The sequence below is a fragment of the Peromyscus maniculatus genome, chromosome 12 (assembly GCF_049852395.1).
Source record: "Peromyscus maniculatus bairdii isolate BWxNUB_F1_BW_parent chromosome 12, HU_Pman_BW_mat_3.1, whole genome shotgun sequence".
In the NCBI taxonomy this organism is placed as follows: domain Eukaryota; kingdom Metazoa; phylum Chordata; class Mammalia; order Rodentia; family Cricetidae; genus Peromyscus; species Peromyscus maniculatus.
In genome coordinates this window covers 57,532,581-57,550,349 of record NC_134863.1, presented here as the reverse complement: position 1 = coordinate 57,550,349, position 17,769 = coordinate 57,532,581, and positions in this window count along the sequence as shown.

Genomic DNA, 17,769 nt, shown 5'->3' with positions numbered 1-17,769 from the left:
GTATGTGAACTTTTTTCCTATTAAATAGTACATATCAGAGAATAAGAATCACTTCCTTTCTTCACTTTGTTTGTTTGTTTGTTTGTTTGTTTTAGACAGGGTCTCACACAGCTGAGGCTAGCATCAAACTCAGTATGCAAAAGAGAAAACCACCAACTTCTGATACTCCTCCTGCTTCTACATAACAATTTCAGATTCCACAGAGACAGAAGGAAATAACTGATGATAGTGTGAGAGCTATCACTTTATTAATTATTATTAACTGTAAAGTTCCTGAGGAGTACATATTTATGAAGAGTGCCAGTTGCAGCTTGCTTGATGTATGGCAGGTATCGTCTCCACAGAGCTGTGATCTATCTTATTTATATGAAGGAGAGATAATCTTTAATTTAAAGTATATGAGTATGGTAGTTTGAATGAGAATGGGACCCATAGGCTCATATTTTTTCATTTCTTCGTTTCCATTTAGAAATATTTGGCAAGTACTAGGAGGTGTGGCATTGTGGGAGTAGGTTTGACTTCGTTGGAGGAAGTGTGCCACCGGGTGGACTTGGAGATCGCAAAAGCACACGCTGGGCTCAGTATCTTTCTCTTTGCCTGCTGACTGAAGATCAGGATGTGAAGTTCTCAGCTACTGTTTCAGTACTGTGTCTGTCTGATTCTCACACGATGATCTTGGAATAACTCTCAAATTGTAAGCCATTCCACAATGAAAGGCTTTCTTTTGGAAGAGGTGCCTTGATCATGTTGTCTCTTCCAGCACTAGTACAGCATCTAACGCAAGGAGCAACGGCGTGAAAACTTGTTCTGTCCCCGTAGGACCAGAGTTCCCAGGAGTGGCTGGCTTGGAGCTTGCACAAATATCAGGTTTCTTTACGTGACTCCAGTTCGCTCAGTCCCAAATGTCTGAATAACAGTTCTAAGTGTCTGAATTATCCAGATACTCCACTCCTGGTCACCTAGAACACTTCCAGTGTTCACTTGGTTTTACAAAACCTTGGGGGAACACGGCACATTCTTACGCCAATGCTCTTCTTTTCTCAAGGATCTTACAGTCCTACAATCATGATTCCACAACATAATCACAGGTCGCATCCCGCTGAGCCTCCCTGTTAAAGAAGTGAGTGGCAGTCAGTCTCTCTGCTGCAGGTCTTGAATCGTCTTCCTTTGAATTTTATTGAAAATTTGACACACTTATCTTTTCATTTTCCATCGCAGACAACTATCTTCCTCTTGTCTGCTAATACTAGGTTAAAAGATTAGCTTAGGGACAAAACTGGTTCAATTGAATTCAAAATCAAAGAAGGATCCTATTTGTTCTTTAGGTCTTCAGCGCTATGTGCCCTGATAGGTTTTGAAGTATTTGTGCCTATGTTGTAAATAACGACCCTTTCCATGCTCTCTTTCTCTTATATGTTTGATAGCTTTACAGAGGACACTATGGACACCAGATTACAGTGAAAAGTGTTTATGCTGCATCACTGGTCACCTTAACTTAATAGGTGAGTTTTCAGCAAGTATAATCTCTATGAATTTCCCAAAGTTCTGTAAAGATCTGGTCCAAATATTCTATTCCGCATTAATAGACAAATTATCTGGCCCCTTTGACAGGAACACTATTTGAGGGGAGAGTCCCTGGTGCTATAATGTAGTCTCACGAGATTTTTTTTAATTCCATCAGGAAAAACTAAATTTTGCAAGATTTTTTGAATTGACAACAATGACATGGGTATAAGCACATATTTTATAATTCTAGTGAAATAATTTTATATTAAAATACAGGCTACCTTTGAAATAAATGCATCATTTCTTTAATCCTTAATCAATACTGAAAACAACACAGTGAGGAAAAATTGACACAAATGTGCCTGAAACCAGCAGAGTGTTCCTACTGTGCTTGCTTTATTTTTAATTGCAAACATAACAGAAGCAGAGAAATGCATATTTGAACAACAGAACAATGTGCAACCACAGAAACACAAAATAAATAAACGAAGCCCCACAAACATCTGGCTAAGAATGATTTTATAAGAAATGATATGCTAAAGAAATAATGAAAAACATTCTGCAGATGACTCAGGAAGAGTAAAGTCTTCACAGTAAGAGATAGGTGGGTTGCCATGGTGTTCACACCCTTTCATTATTTTCCCTTTTAGGCTCTACACATATACGTATATATATAAAATGCGGATATCAAGAGACATGCTCCATTTTCTTACCTCCAGAAAACCACACAATAACCCAACACTTTACTTCTTCTTCCACAGATTATATTGTATCAACCTACAAAAGTCATGGTCTCTGCCTGTATTTACTTACTTCCTTCACATATATTGAGTGGCCAATATAATCATAAACATCATAAAAGTTTATTTTTTTAGGTAATTTCCCATTTCTTATTTCCAACTGTATGGAGTATATTTCTTGCCACTGATGTTAGATCTGGCCTGTGACTTGAATATCAAAGTAAGTAGGATATATATCTACCTTATCCTACCTTTTATACTTAGCCATATCACACACATTAGCTAGTGATATATTTTCTGTTACAATAAAAGCAGAGATAAAGCATGCTTGAAGAGTAAATTATTCACTCCTCTACTTTTTGGCATCAAACAAGGGAGAAAATGCCTCATATAATCCACTCATCTAAGAATAATAAGAGAAAATCAACATGTGGAAGCATGCCTTTGTGAAATAAAGCCCAACTCACTGAAACATATATCATTTCAGCATCATTGAAGCCACAGGTACCTGAAATATAATAAATGATGAATGATTTAGGCTGCCAAGCACAGAGGTAGATTATCCAACATTTCATATAGCTAATGAAAGTATAAAGCAGTGTAGGAAATCAAAATGTCATTGTGAAAATTACATCCTTGCTTCTTTTTATCTATTTATGATGTAACCCAGAAGAAAAATATTGAGAATTGTTGATGTATTTTCAATAGATGCAAGAATGAATAAATACGTACTTTTATATGATCCAAAATTTTCCAAAAAAGATTGAATATGTAATTTCTAATAGTATTTTGGTAATTTTTCATTTAATTAATCTTTAGAATATTTCTATATTGGTAAATAAATGTCTGATTTAACCTTTAATATTTTTAATACCCTAGTTATATTCCATTTCAAAAATCTGTCATATCATGTTAAGCTATTTTTCATTTCTATATATATATAGTATTCTTTGGGAGTTTTGTTCCCAATTTTGAATAATCTTCATCTAACCTTAAACTCAAGCTGTCTGAGATGCTTTATCACCTCAGTTTGTGTGGTTTTGTTGACAATACACAAGTTCTAAATAAATATCTGCTTTGTAGTTATCAGCACTGTAATGAGGATACTGAGACTGGAACACTTCTTGGAAAAAGTACTTTATTTATTCCATTTTCCAGAGCTTCAGAGGTCTCCATTTGTTCTTACAACAGACTGCAAAAGTATTTGAGGTCACCAAACACCTAGGGTGCATCCTCATTTTGTTTCCATTGCAGCCTATCTTTCTGCTCTTGTAAAACCACAACTATTCAATCATAAGGGGTATTTTGATTAATTTATCTAATCCAAATTATTCCCCAAATGCCCCATCAAGAAAAACAATAATCAGAGTGATATCTTTTTCTTAATATCTCACAGTGGCATTAGATTGTAATACACAAACCTTTGAAGAACACTTCAAACTTTATCTAAGCAATACCAAAATGTCATTCTTATTCACCCAAAGTCCATTCTAAGTCTAATTCATGACTTTTCTCCTCCTACATTATGGTATAAAAGTAGAAAATAGACCCATCATTGCCCCAGTTGCCCGACAGGAGGGAAAACTCCTGCAGTAAGGCTCTCCCACCTAAAACCCCCATCAAACCCTGCAATCTGCAAGATCCACACCCTACTCCAAACCACCCCATCCGCCTGCAACCTCAGTGGCTTCCTGAGACACAGAATCTGACATTTCTGATTGGACCACGAGAGAGTCCTGCCTCTAGGACCTATGCCTTAGGGTATAACCTGTACCTAGAAATCCCCACCCATCACTGACCCAGTTGCTGATCATCTGGGAAGACTCTTACAGGCAGGTTACCCCATCAAAACCCCCCATCAGACCCTGCAATCTATAAAACCCATGCCCTATCCCAAATCCTCATAACCCTCTGCAACCTCAGAAGCTACCTGAGATACAAAACATGCCAACTCTGATTGGAACAAGAGCAGCTACCATTGGACTCAGAGTGGCCCCCAGAGACACAGACACAGCAAGCACAGATTGGAACAAGAGCAGCTTGCTCAGACATAGGCACCTCTTGCACCTATTGGAAGAAGAGATGGGAAATGCCAGTGCAAAAATACAAGAACTTAAAGAGTAATAAAGAGTTATATGTCACCACCAGAACCTAGAGGTTCTACAACAGCAAGACCTGAACATAACAACATAGAATAAGCAGAAGAAAGTGACTTTAAACATAACTTTATAGAGTCCTTTAAAGAGGAAATGGAAAATTCCCTTAAAGAAACTGAGAAATAAACAAACAAAAATAGAAAAAAATCAGTAAATCCCTTAAAGAAAGCCAAGAAAAAGCATTTAAACAGGTGAAGGAAACAGTTCAAGACCTGAAAACTGAAATAGAAACAATAAAGAAGACACAAACCAAGAGAATTCTGGAAATAAAAAATATGAGTAAATGAGCAGGGACTACAGATGCAAGCATAACCAGCAGAATACAAGAGATGGAAGAGAGAATCTCTGATGTAGAGGATGCAATCGAGGAAATTGATTCATCAGTCAAAGAAAACAATAAAACCAAAGAAGTCATAACACAAAATGTCCAGAAAATGTGGGACACCATGAAAGACCAAACCTAAGGACAATAGGTATAGAAGGAGGAGAAGAATACCAACTCAAAGGCACAGAAAATATATTCAACAAAATTAAGGAAGAAAACTTTCCTAACTTAAGGAAGGAAATACCTATGAAGATACAAGAAGTCTATAGAACACCAAACAGACTAGACCCCCAAAAAGTCCCATTGCCACATAATAATTAAACCATTAAACATACAGAGTAAAAAAAGAATATTAAGAGCAGAAAAGAAAAAAGGCTAAGTGAATTATAAAGGCAGACCCATCAGAATAACACCTGACTTCTCAATGGAGACTCTGAAAGCCAGAAGGACCTGGACAGATGTACTGCAGACACTAAGAGACCACAAATGCCAGTCCAGACTATAATACCCAGCAAAACTATCAATCACCATAGATGGAGTGAATAAGACATTCCAAGACAAAATGAGATTTAGATAATACCTATCCACAAATCCAGCCCTACAGAAAACAATAGAAGAAAAACCCCAACCTAAGGAAGTTAGATGCACCCACAAAAACACAGACAGTAGATAACCCCACAGCAGGAAATCCCCAAAAAAGGAAATACACACACACTACCACCCAAAAGATAACAGGAACTAACAATCACTGGTCATTAATACCCCTCAATATCAATGGAATCAATTAGCCTATTAAAAGACATAGGGTAACAGAATGGATGTGAAAACAGGATCCATCCTTCTGCTGCATACAAGAAACACACATCAACTTCAAAGACAGACACTACTTCAGCATAAAGGGTTGAGAAAAGACTTTCAGATCAAATGGACTTAAGAATCAAGCTATCCAAGGCCGGGCGTTGGTGGCGCACGCCTTTAATCCCAGCACTCGGGAGGCAGAGCCAGGCGGATCTCTGTGAGTTCGAGGCCAGCCTGGGCTACCAAGTGAGCTCCAGGAAAGGCGCAAAGCTACACAGAGAAACCCTGTCTCGAAAAACCAAAAAAAAAAAAAAAAAAAAAAAAAAAAAAAAAAAAAAAAAGAATCAAGCTATCCTAATATTTAACAAAAGAGATTTCAAACTAAAATTGATCAAAAGTGATCAAGATGGAAATTACATATTCATCACAGGAAAAAATCCATCAAGATGAAGTCTCAATTCTGAACATTTACATATGTAGGACACCTACATATGTAAAAGAAAAATTAAATAAAGCTTAAAAACATATCAAACCATACATACTAATAATGGGAGACACCCCACTTATACCAATGAACAAGTCTGCCAGACAGAAACTTAACAGAGAAAGAAGGGAACTATCAGATGTTATGACTCAAATGGACTTAATAGATGTCTACAGAACATTTTAACACATTCAATATTCAATATATTCTCAGCACCCCATATAACACATATAAATTGACAACATACTTGGTCACAAAGTAAATCTTAACAGACACGAAAAATTGGAATAACCTTGTGATGATATATTGTGTATCGTAATAAACTTGCCTGAGGATCAGAGGACAGAGCCAGCAGCTAGATTAGACACAGAGGTCAGGCAGTGATGGCACACACATTTAATCCCAGTACTATGAAGTACACACACCTTTAATCCCAGGAAGTGATGCCTGGGCAGAGAAAGGTATATAAGGTGTGAGGAAATAGGAACACGCTCTCTTTAGGCTGAGGATTTTGTAGAGGTAAGGACTAGAGGTTGGGTGTTTAGCTTTTCTAATCTTTTAGCTTTCACCCTGATACCTGACCCTGGAGTTTTTATTATAAGAACATCTAAGATTCAGACAACATAACCTCCTGTATTTTATCAGACCACTATGGTTTAAAGCTAGATTTCAACAAAAACAGAAAAATTACAGAATGCTTACAATCACATGGGAACTGAGTAATGTTCAAATGAATCACTAATGGGTCAAGGAAGAAATAAAGAAAGACATTAAAGAGTTTGTAGAATTCAATGAAAATGAATGTACAACATACCCAAATTCATGAGACAATATGAAAGTAGTGCTAAGAGAAAAATTCATAACACTAAGTGCCTATATAAAGAAGTTGGAGAAATCTCATATTCGCAACTTAACCGCACATCTAAAAGCTCTAGAACAAAAAGAAGCAAAGTCACCCAGGAGGAATAGATGCCAGGAAATAATCAAATTGAGGACTGAAATCAGTGAAATAGAAACAAAGAGAACAATACAAAGAATCAATGAAACGAAGAGTTGGTTCTTTGAGAAAATCAATAAAATAGACTAGCCCTTATTCAAACTAACCAAAAGGCAGAGAGAGAACATGCAAATTAACAAAATCAGAAATAAAAAGGGAGATATAACAATTGACAATGAGGAAATCTAGAGAATCACCAGGTCATACTTCAAAAACTTGTACTCCATAAAATTGAAAAACCTAAAAGATATGGACAAATTTCTGAATAGGTATCACATACCAAAGTTAAATCAAGACCAGATAAATAATTTAAATAGACCAATAACCCTTAAAGAAATAGAAACAGTCATTAAAATCTCCCAAGCAAAAAACACCCAGGACCAGATGGTTTCAGCGCAGAATTCTACCAGAATTTCAAAGGAAAGCTAATACCAATACTCTTCAAATTGTGTCACATTACCAAACTCTTTTTATGAGACTGATAATCAAACCACACAAAAATGCAACAAAGAAAGAGAATTACAGACCATTCTCCCTCATGAACATTGATGCAAAAATACTCAATAAAATACTGGCAAACTGACTCCAAGAACACATATATATATCCACCATGACCAAGTAGGCTTCATCCCAGTGGTAAAAACATGGTTCAACATATGAAAATCTGTCAATGCAATACACCATATAAACAAACTGAAAGAAAAAAAATACATGATCATCCCACTAGATGTTGAAAAATGCTTTGACAAAATCCAAAACCTCTTCATGATAAAGGTCTTTGAGAGATCAAGAATACAAGGAACATACCTGAACATAATAAAGACAATTTATAGCAAGTTGACAGCCAAAATCAAATTAAACAAAGAGAAACTCAAAGCAATTCCTCTAAAATCAGGAACAGGACAAAGCTGCCCACTCTCCTCGTATCTATTCACTAAAGTACTCAAAGTCTTAGTTTGAGGAAGAAGAGAAAAAGAGGAGATCACGGGATAAAACTTGGAAAGGAAGAAGTCAAACTTTCACTATTTGCAGATGATATGGTAGTATACATAAGTGACTCCAAAAATTCTACCAAGGAACTCATACAGCTGATAAACACCTTCAGTAATGTGGCAGGATAGAAGATTAACTCAAAAAAACAATCAGAATCTCTTCTATATATAAATGATAAACAGACTGAGAAAGAAATCAGAGTAATATCACCTTTTATAATAGCTGCAAATAATACAAAATATCTTGGGGGTAACTCTAACTAAGCAAGTGAAAGACCTATATGACACGAACTTTAAGTGTTTGAAGAAAGAAGTTGAAGAAGATATCAGAAAGGGAAAGATCTAGCATGCTCATGGATAGGTAGGATTATCATAGTAAAAAAAAAAATGGCTGTCTTATCAAAAGCAATCTACAGATTCAGTGCAATCCCCATAAAAATTCCAACACAATTCTTTACAGACCTGGAAATGACAATACTCAACTTCATATGGAAAAATAAAAAACCCAGGATAGCTCAAACAATCCTGTACAATAAAGCAACCTCTGGAGGCATCACCATCCCTGACCTTAAGCTTTCCTGTAGAGCTATAGTAATAAAAACAGCTTGGTATTGGCATGAAAACTGACATGTGGACCAATGTAATCAAATTGAAGACACTATTATTAAGCCACACACCTCTGAACACCTGAGTTTTGACAAAGAAGCCACAACTTTGCAATGGAAAAAAGAAAGCATCTTCAACAAATGGTACTGGCATAACTGGATGTCAGCATGTAGAACATTGCAAATAGATCTGTATCTATCACCATGCACAAAACTCAAGTCCAAGTGGATCAAAGACCTCAATATAAATCTGGTTACTCTGAACCTGATAGAAGAGAAAGTGGGAAGTAGTCTTTTTTGTTGTTGTTTGTTTTGTTTTGTTTGTTTGTTTTTTCGAGACAGGGTTTCTCTGTGTAGTTTTGCGCCTTTCCTGGAACTAGCTTTGTAGCCCAGGCTGGCCTCAAACTCATAGAGATCCACCTGGCTCTGCCTCCCGAGTGCTGGGACTAAAGGTACCACTGCCGCCGCCGCCACCACCACCACCACCACCACCACCACCACCACCACCACCACCACCACCACCATCACCACCACCACCCGGCAGGAAGTAGTCTTGAACACATTGGCACAAGAGACCATTATCTAAATATAACACCAGTAGCACAGACATTGAGAACAACAATTAATAAATGGTACCTCCTGAAACTGAGAAGCTCCTGTAAGGCAAAGGACACAGTAAATAAGAAAAAAAAAAAAAAAAAAAAAACAGCCTACAGGATAGGAAAATATCTTCACTAACCCCATATCTGACAGAGGGCTGATCTCCAAAATATATAAAGAATTCAAGATACTAGACATCAAAATACCAAACAACCCAGTTAAAATTTGGGCTACAGAGCTCAACAAAGAATTCTCAACAGAAGAATCTCAAATGACCAAAAGACATTTATGGAATTGCCCAACATCCTTGGTCATCAGGGAAATGCAAATCAAAGTGACTCTGAGATATCATCTTATACCTGTCAGAATGGCTAAGATCAAAAACACTGATGACAGTTTATGTTGGAGAAGATGTGGAGCAAAGGGGACACCACTCCTCGACTGTTAGTGTGAGCGTAAACTTGTACAGCCATTTTGGAAAAAAAAAATGTATGGCAGTTTCTCAGAAAATTGGGAATCAATCTTCCTCAAGACCCAGCTATACCACTTTTGGGCATATACCCAAAAGATGCTCAATCATACCACAAGAACACATGTTCAACTATGTTCATAGCAGCATTGTTCATAATAGCCAGAACTTGGAAACAACCTAGATGCCCCTCAACTGAAGAATGGATTTTTAAAAAATGTAGTACAATGGGATACTACTCAGCAGGATAAAAACAATGACATCATGAAATTTGCAGGCAAATGGATGGAATTAGAAAATATCATCCTGAGTGAGGTAACCCAGACTCAGGAGGACAAACATGGTATGTACTCATAAGTGGATACAAGATGCAAAGCAAAGGATAACCAGACTACAACCCACAGCTCCAGAGAAGCTAGCTAACAAGGAGGACACTAAGAGGGATGCATGGATCACCTTGGGAAGGGAAAATAGAGGAGATCTCCATGAGTAAATTGGGGATGGGGGGAAATGGAGAATGAGGGTTTGGGATGAGAACATGAGGGTCGAGCTGGAGCAGCGACTGAGTGAGGGAGCAGTGAGGGAGATAACCATGGTGGGGGAGAAGTCATGGGGATGGGGAGAGGCCAGGTGATGGGGAGGTTCTCAGGAATCCACAAGGATGACCCTAGCTTAGACTACTAGCAATAGTGGAGAGGGTGCCTGAACTGGCTTACCCCATTAATCAGATCAGTGAATATCCTAATTGTCATCATAGAGCCTTCATCCAATTACTGATGGAAGCAGATGCAGAGATTCACAGCCAAGTACCAGGCAGAACTCCAGGAGTCCAGTTGAAGAGAAAGAAGAGGGTTTCTATGAGCAAGGGGCATCAAGTTAATGATGGGGAAACCTACAGAGACAACCAAATCTAACCAGTGGGAATTCATGATCTTTAGACCAACAGGTGTGGAGCCTCCACAGGACTGGAATAGGCGTTCTGCTTAAGCAAGACAGTTGTGTATCTTGATGTACTTAAGGGCCACCGCCCCTTCCCTGGCAGTAGGATCAGGAACCGTCCCTGGTGCTTGAGGTGGGTTTGGAGCCCATTACCTATGGTGGGACATCTTGCATAGCCTTGATGTTGGAGGAGGGACTTGGACCTGCCTCAACTGAATGTACTGAGCTCTGCTGACTGCCCATGGGAGACCTTGTCTTGTTGGAGGAAGCAATGGGGAGTAGGTTGTGGGGGAAGGTGGTGTTACTTATTATGCGGCTCTGTGTTATTCATTAAGTGGTGCTGTTGACCATGCTAGAAAAGCCATGGGGCACAACAATACCCACTATAAGAGTTTAGTAGGGGAAGGGGAACAAAAAGGATGTGCTTAGGCCTATGGAAATGGTCGTGCAGAGAGAAAGAGGGGAGAGGTATGTGACCTGCTTTTTATACATTTCCCCATATATGTACATATGGGCTTTTGTAGCTAAGCCACACGTGCACATAGATTACATATTCACACTGTATGTAAGTAACGTGACCATGCAGAGCAAGCATTATGTAGGATGTAAGGCCCCTGAATGATTAAGTGTCTTGCCAGAACATACAAGGTCATTGGGGAGTGGCTAGAAATTCCAACAGGTGGGAGGGGTAGGAGGAGGGATGAGAGGGAATCTGTGATTGGTATGTAAAATTTTTTAAAGTTCATTAAAAAATTGAAAAAAAATGGAAAATAAACAAAAAGATAATAATATTCAAGCATGTATTTGCTTAGTACTTACTAAATATTTAATGCTTATGAAGCATGGTAGCTGTCCTAGAATGTGTAGTTTTAAATAAACACAAGTTATTTCTGTTTATTTATGTGCAAAGGGAAGCAGACTATGTTACCCTTAAATACATCACCCTAACATAAGGGTTGTTTGCTGCTAATGTCAAATCAGAAAAAGCAGCAAAAAGAAAAAAGAAAAAGGAAAAATAAACTCCATTTCCTCCCTGAATGTTGAAAGGCAGAAAAACTTGCAGAGGGATACCCCAGAAGCTTCTGTATTAGGATGGACAGAAGCCTGTCACCTGATCTGCTTTGGATCTTTTCTCCCTGGTGATGGCAGACAGGAGCTATGCAGGCCTTACTAACTGGCATCACCTGATATTCTACCCCAGAGCTTTGCATGCCAAACCCTCCAAAGCCTCTTTCTTGCCCTAGACTTTCTCTATAATTTTTCCCCATTCTGTTCTAGATACTGTGTATAGTAAAGGGCTAGCCACCCTTCTGTTTTCTCATCATTGTGCTCTCCCATGTGTAAGCAAGGTGCACAGGATAGTCAACTCCGGTCTTTCTCTCCATCTTGTATTTTACCATTGTGATTTTCAAGGCCCCAGCCAACAAGCCTAAAATGCTACAAAAAAAAATGTTTCTTTTTTCTTTCCTACACATATTGATTCAATCTCTTTGCTCTTTAGTGATAAGGGTGATGCTCAACATAAGACTCAGCTGAAAAGAAAAGCAATTAAAATGTTTGGCTAATGGACTTGGATACTGTATCTGTGTGAAACTCAGGACATATTTCCAACAGTAATGAAAGATTCATAAAACAGTTTGAACTTCCAGAGGGAGAATGTAGATATTCGAAAGAAATGAATCACAAGAGGTGTCACAATAATATGAGCTACCATTTGTTGAGGACCTACGCCATGCCAAGGTATCTTCATGGACTATTTATTGAATGCTAGCAGTCACTTTATAAGATTGGTTTATTTTCTTAACTTTATAGTTAATACAAATGAGACTTATGAGTGTTAGTATTGTTCATCGTTACTCAAAAAGCAATAGAACCAAATTTGATGCCTCATTTTACTGATCCAAAATCTGCTGTAGGATAATGCCTTTGTACACTGGTTTAATAAAATGCTGATTGACCAGTAGCCATGCAGGAAGTATAGGCAGACAAGGAGAATTCTGGGAAGAGGAAGATTGAGTCCGGAAACACCAGCCCGCCCTCCAGGGAGCAGCATGTAATGGCACACAGGTAAAGCCACGGAACACATAGCAACATATAGATTAACAGAAATGGGCTGAGTTTAAATGTAAGAGCTAGTCAGTGGTAGGCCTGAGCTAATGGCTGAGCAGTTTTAATTAATATAAGCTTTTGAGTGATTATTTTATGAGCAGCTGTGGGGTGCATGGGGCTGGGCAGGACTGGAGAAAACTTCAGCTACAAAAAGTACTTTCTCATAATTAGTATAAAATACTAGTTCTAGAACACAGTACAGAATTTAAAGATTAATATTCTATAAACCCTGAAATCTTTTCCTTTCTTTCTTCCTCTCTTCCTCTTTCTTTCTTTCTTTCTTTCTTTCTTTCTTTCTTTCTTTCTTTCTTTCTTTCTTTCTTTCTTTCTTTCTTTCTTTCTTTCTACACACACACACACACACACACACATATATATATATATATATATATATATATATATATATATTGCATTTTTCCTGTTGAAAATAGATCATTCAGGGAGTCTGAATCTATTGTATGAGGTACCTCTTAAAGGACCAGGTGTGGTAGTATGCTTAGAACTTAGTGGATGGAGATAGGAGGCCAGCACCTGCTGGAAAGTACACAGCCTGAAAAAGATAAAAGCCTCACAGCACTTTATTACTTGATTCAAGCTAAGCAAAACAATGAGTTGGAAATATTTAGAGTGAATCATTTTACTGAATATATTAAACTTCCTTGTTTTCTTGGGAATGCAGAAAATAATCCCACTTTTTGTTTTTATGGCCATTGTGTTTATAGAAAATCATAAAAAATTGTCAGGAAAAATATTCATTTAGTGGTGTATGTGTTTGTAGTCATGAACATATACAAACATAAAATACTAAAGTATTCCAGATTTAAAATTTCAGCTAAGTAAGAAATGATCAATCAGATCATATAATCATATCAAACTTAGATTTAAAACTATATTTGTTTCCCAAATTCCTACATAACAGAATGCAAATGGTTTTCAGTTACTAGTTAAGAATATAAGGATTTCTACTGTTTGCAAATTAAAGAAACTTTTAAAGCTGGTAAACCTTTATTTCCTGAACAAATAACTTATATTTGCTCTCAAGTCTCAAATATTTCCAAGTCACATCAACTGGGAAAAGATTGCTATCCAAGCACGTTTATATGATCTTTGCATAAATAATTAACAAAACACAGATAAGCTAACAAAACAAAAATGCTATATAGAGCAAGGCAACATTATGGGGTAAGCTGATATTTGAATGTACTACAGTTGAAGGTATTCTAAGATATATGCAAACATAATAAGCTAAGTAAACATAGAACACAATTAAATTTTCTCAAAATCTACATCCCCAGAGTGGAGGTTTTATAACGTTTGCTTAATCATATACATGATAACAAATTGTTAACATGCCTAAAACTTAAAAGAAGAGTGTATTTCTTGGGAACATTAAAATATTTTAATTCATTAAATAATTGGTAGAAAATTTCCCTAAGAAATATTATACTTAATAATTATAAACTAAATTTGTTTAAATTCCCGATAATTATGGTATTCAATTATAAACCTACACAAATATCAATTTTTCTTTTTTATATGTCTTCTCTGGTGGAAATGTAATTTTGTTTAACCAATAAGGTTTATTTGAGTCAGAAAAAGTTAAATACTGTAAAAACAATAATAGGGCAAGATCCAGATGTGCTGACATATGCCTTTCATTTCAGTCCTGAGGAGGTAAAGGCAAGTGAATTTTGGAGTTCAAGGATAGCCTCAGCTGTATAGCAAGTTCCAGGGCAGCCAATACCTCATTACTAGATCCTATCTTAAATGAACATGGCCCGGAAAAACATCAAACAGAAGATGGGTTATGTGCACATGCAAAGCATTGGATCTGAAACCTAACACCAAAAAAATAATAATGAATAAATATGACATAGAATAAGGAAAATATTTTAACTGAACTGTAATCTAACACATCCTTTTTTAATCTCTGTAAGATGTGTGAAGTATTTGTATAACTATTTAAGGAAAGTCTGCTGTCTCCCTAATATTTTTAAACTAACAGTAACTCAAATTTTAATGAGTTTATTGTTTTTGTGCTATTGCTTCTTCTAAAAACTTTTACTTTGAGACTTACCTGCATCCAAAGCAATTATTTTTTCAAAGAATAGCAACCCTTTCTTGGAACCTTGTACATATTTCTCACATGGGAATATTTTTGTGCACAACCTGTCTGAATTTTGATAGTAACAGTGTAGCAAATGTCCTGCAAATGTAAACAGAATTGGCAGCTGAGCTATCAGCAGCTCAATCTTATTGCTCAATATAACCAAACAAGATTACCCCTTCTCATTGCAAAATTATATTGAAGAGTATTTTAGGTATTTAATATTCTCCAGCTCCTGCAAACAATACTTTGTCTACAGAAGCAATATCTTTTTAAATGTTGAAGAGCAAAATGTGAGGCAATATCTACCTACAGCATTAATGAGGACTAATACTCATCAAGAGAAATTTATTTCAATATTTCTCTTGAAGTCAACCTGAAATTATTAGTTTCTAGTCATTATGTCCTTAATATTCTCTAATGTTACTAAGTACATTTCTTAACCAAATGAAACAAGGTTCATAAAAGGGCTCTAGAAGGGAAATGAACGCAATAAAAGCTAAATTTTTAAAACTGCTTTTGCTTGTTTAATTCCATTTGTGGCAATTAAAAGTTTGTCTTCAAATAAAAATTACTGTAATTAAAAAATGTTCAATTCACAGAATATTATGTAAATATCAACATAAAAGATAAGAGTTTATGAAAGAAATTTAAAGGTCCATGAAATTTTAACATTTGGGGAATACTTGCCTGAAGCAAAGACAGCTGATTTAAAGAAATTCTTGTGCCAACTGCTAAGTTGTTATTATTATTTTTTATTCAGCTAGCCTTCTACAATTGAATTTAGAATTAATTTTTGCTTTGGTACTTTCTGCAGCAGGTACTAAAAGAACCTCTCAGTATGGGATGCTTATTAAGTGAGACTGGATTACAACTTCTAATCTCATCAGCTGATCCTTGTATGATTCTATGTAAAAGTCACTGTACTATATAATAAACAACATACTTGAAAGCAAAGTGAATAAGCAACAGTCATTTCATATTAATGCTAAATGCCAAATCAATAGAAATGGAATATTATAAGCATAATGACATCAAGCCAAAATTTGAAGAACAGTAAATTAATGCAGTTTAAATATGCAAAATAGTTCATTCTTTACCACTATGTATAATGTAAACCATTAGTTAATAGGTTTTTCTTTCAATTTTGATTTCTATTACTGTAAGAAATACCTTGACCAAAAGCAACCCAGAGGAGGAAAGGGCTTATTTGGATCACACTTCCAGATTACAAATTCACTGTTGAAGGAAAGCAGAGCAGGAACTCGAGGAGAAACTGATGCAAACCACAAGTGGACTCTCTCTTACTTGCTTCTTGGCTGGTATTCAGCTAGAATTCTTATGCAGGCAGGGTCCACCTCTCTAGGGTTTGGTGCTGACTATACTATGTTTCTCCCTTTCACATCTAGGTACTCCCTCAGAGCCCTAGCCAGAGACCAATGTCAGATTTGACAGCTGAAGCTAAGAAATGGAAAAGTAACCTTATCAATTGTTTTGATAAATGCATAAATCCAGAAATTGAAACTTCAAGAAGTGAGAGCTGAGACAAAGGCTGACAGCAAAAAAAAATTAGCAAAAACAATAACAAAACAAACAACCCCCAAACAACGTACTGAATGAGCATAAGAACCTGACTTCAGGTCCCCACATCCATGTGAAAGCCAGGGATGGTAGTAATTAGTTGGCAACATGCACGCTATCTCTTTCCAGGTTCTTGGCCTCTTACCCATAGAATTGAAAATAGGTATTCATGCAGATTTACAAGAGAAGCAAGACAACTTTATTCAGAACCGAGAGATATTGCAGATTATTGAGGTATACACTGCAAAGATTGACAGCACGATACAAAGGATCTATGTATTGAGAAATACTTGTCCAATATGAAATTATCTGAAGCAGATGGTGGTGGTGGGGCTGGGATGTTCTAAAGTTGCTGGACGCAGTGTTTGGAAGGAATGTGTGAGCACAGTACATGGAGGTGAAAGAACCAAGCTGCTAAAAGCAAGATTATAAGAGAGGTGGCATTCATAACCCAGGGTTCACATAGGATTACAGAGTACTAACCTGTCATTTATGATTGTCTGCTTCATGGTGTTGTGCTACTGTGACAATAGAGGCAGACTATAGAGATCTGAGTGACCAGCCTTCCCATCAGATGCTGTGAGCTTTAGGTTTTGAGAAATATTTCATAAAAATATGGTAAAAAAATGATTCAGAAAGATCCCCTGTTGTCAACCTCTGGCCTCAATATGCACTTATAAGGGTGAGTGAATCCAAACACACACACACACACACACACACACACACACACACACACACACACACACACACAGTCCTTGGTGTTCCACTGCAGATATATAGTAATCTCACAAGGTACTGTACAGAGACTTAGTGAAGGTAAAATAGTTTTGAAAATAGGCAAACACATTTATTTCTTTGATTAAATGAGAAACAGAATAGAACTGAGCCAAGTGAATTTAAGCATCCCATGAGAACACAAACTACTTTAATAGGGAAAATGGATATTCCAGGTTTCAAGTTAGTGCATCCTAAAGATGTGAAGATAATTTGGGCCTTAGGAAATATAGCAGTTGCCATTAGTGGGGTTTTAACATAAAAAGAAAAAAAAAGTGTACCTTCTATGGAATCTGTTGTGTTTTCAGATTTAACAAAGCATGGCTATAGGATGAGACCACCAAAGATATAAAACATGACTTCAAGAAAATATTGATTTTCCAAGTGGAATTATTCACTAATATCCAGTAATGTATAACATAAAATACTGAAAACAATGTTATATATAAATTACTATTAACTGAAGGTCTAGAATACACATAGAAAATTTAATTTTACAAGTGGATAATTTTAGTGCTCAGTGTCCCTAATATTTCAAGCTATCTAAATTTAGGTATCATTGTATAGATTTCATTGATTCAATTACA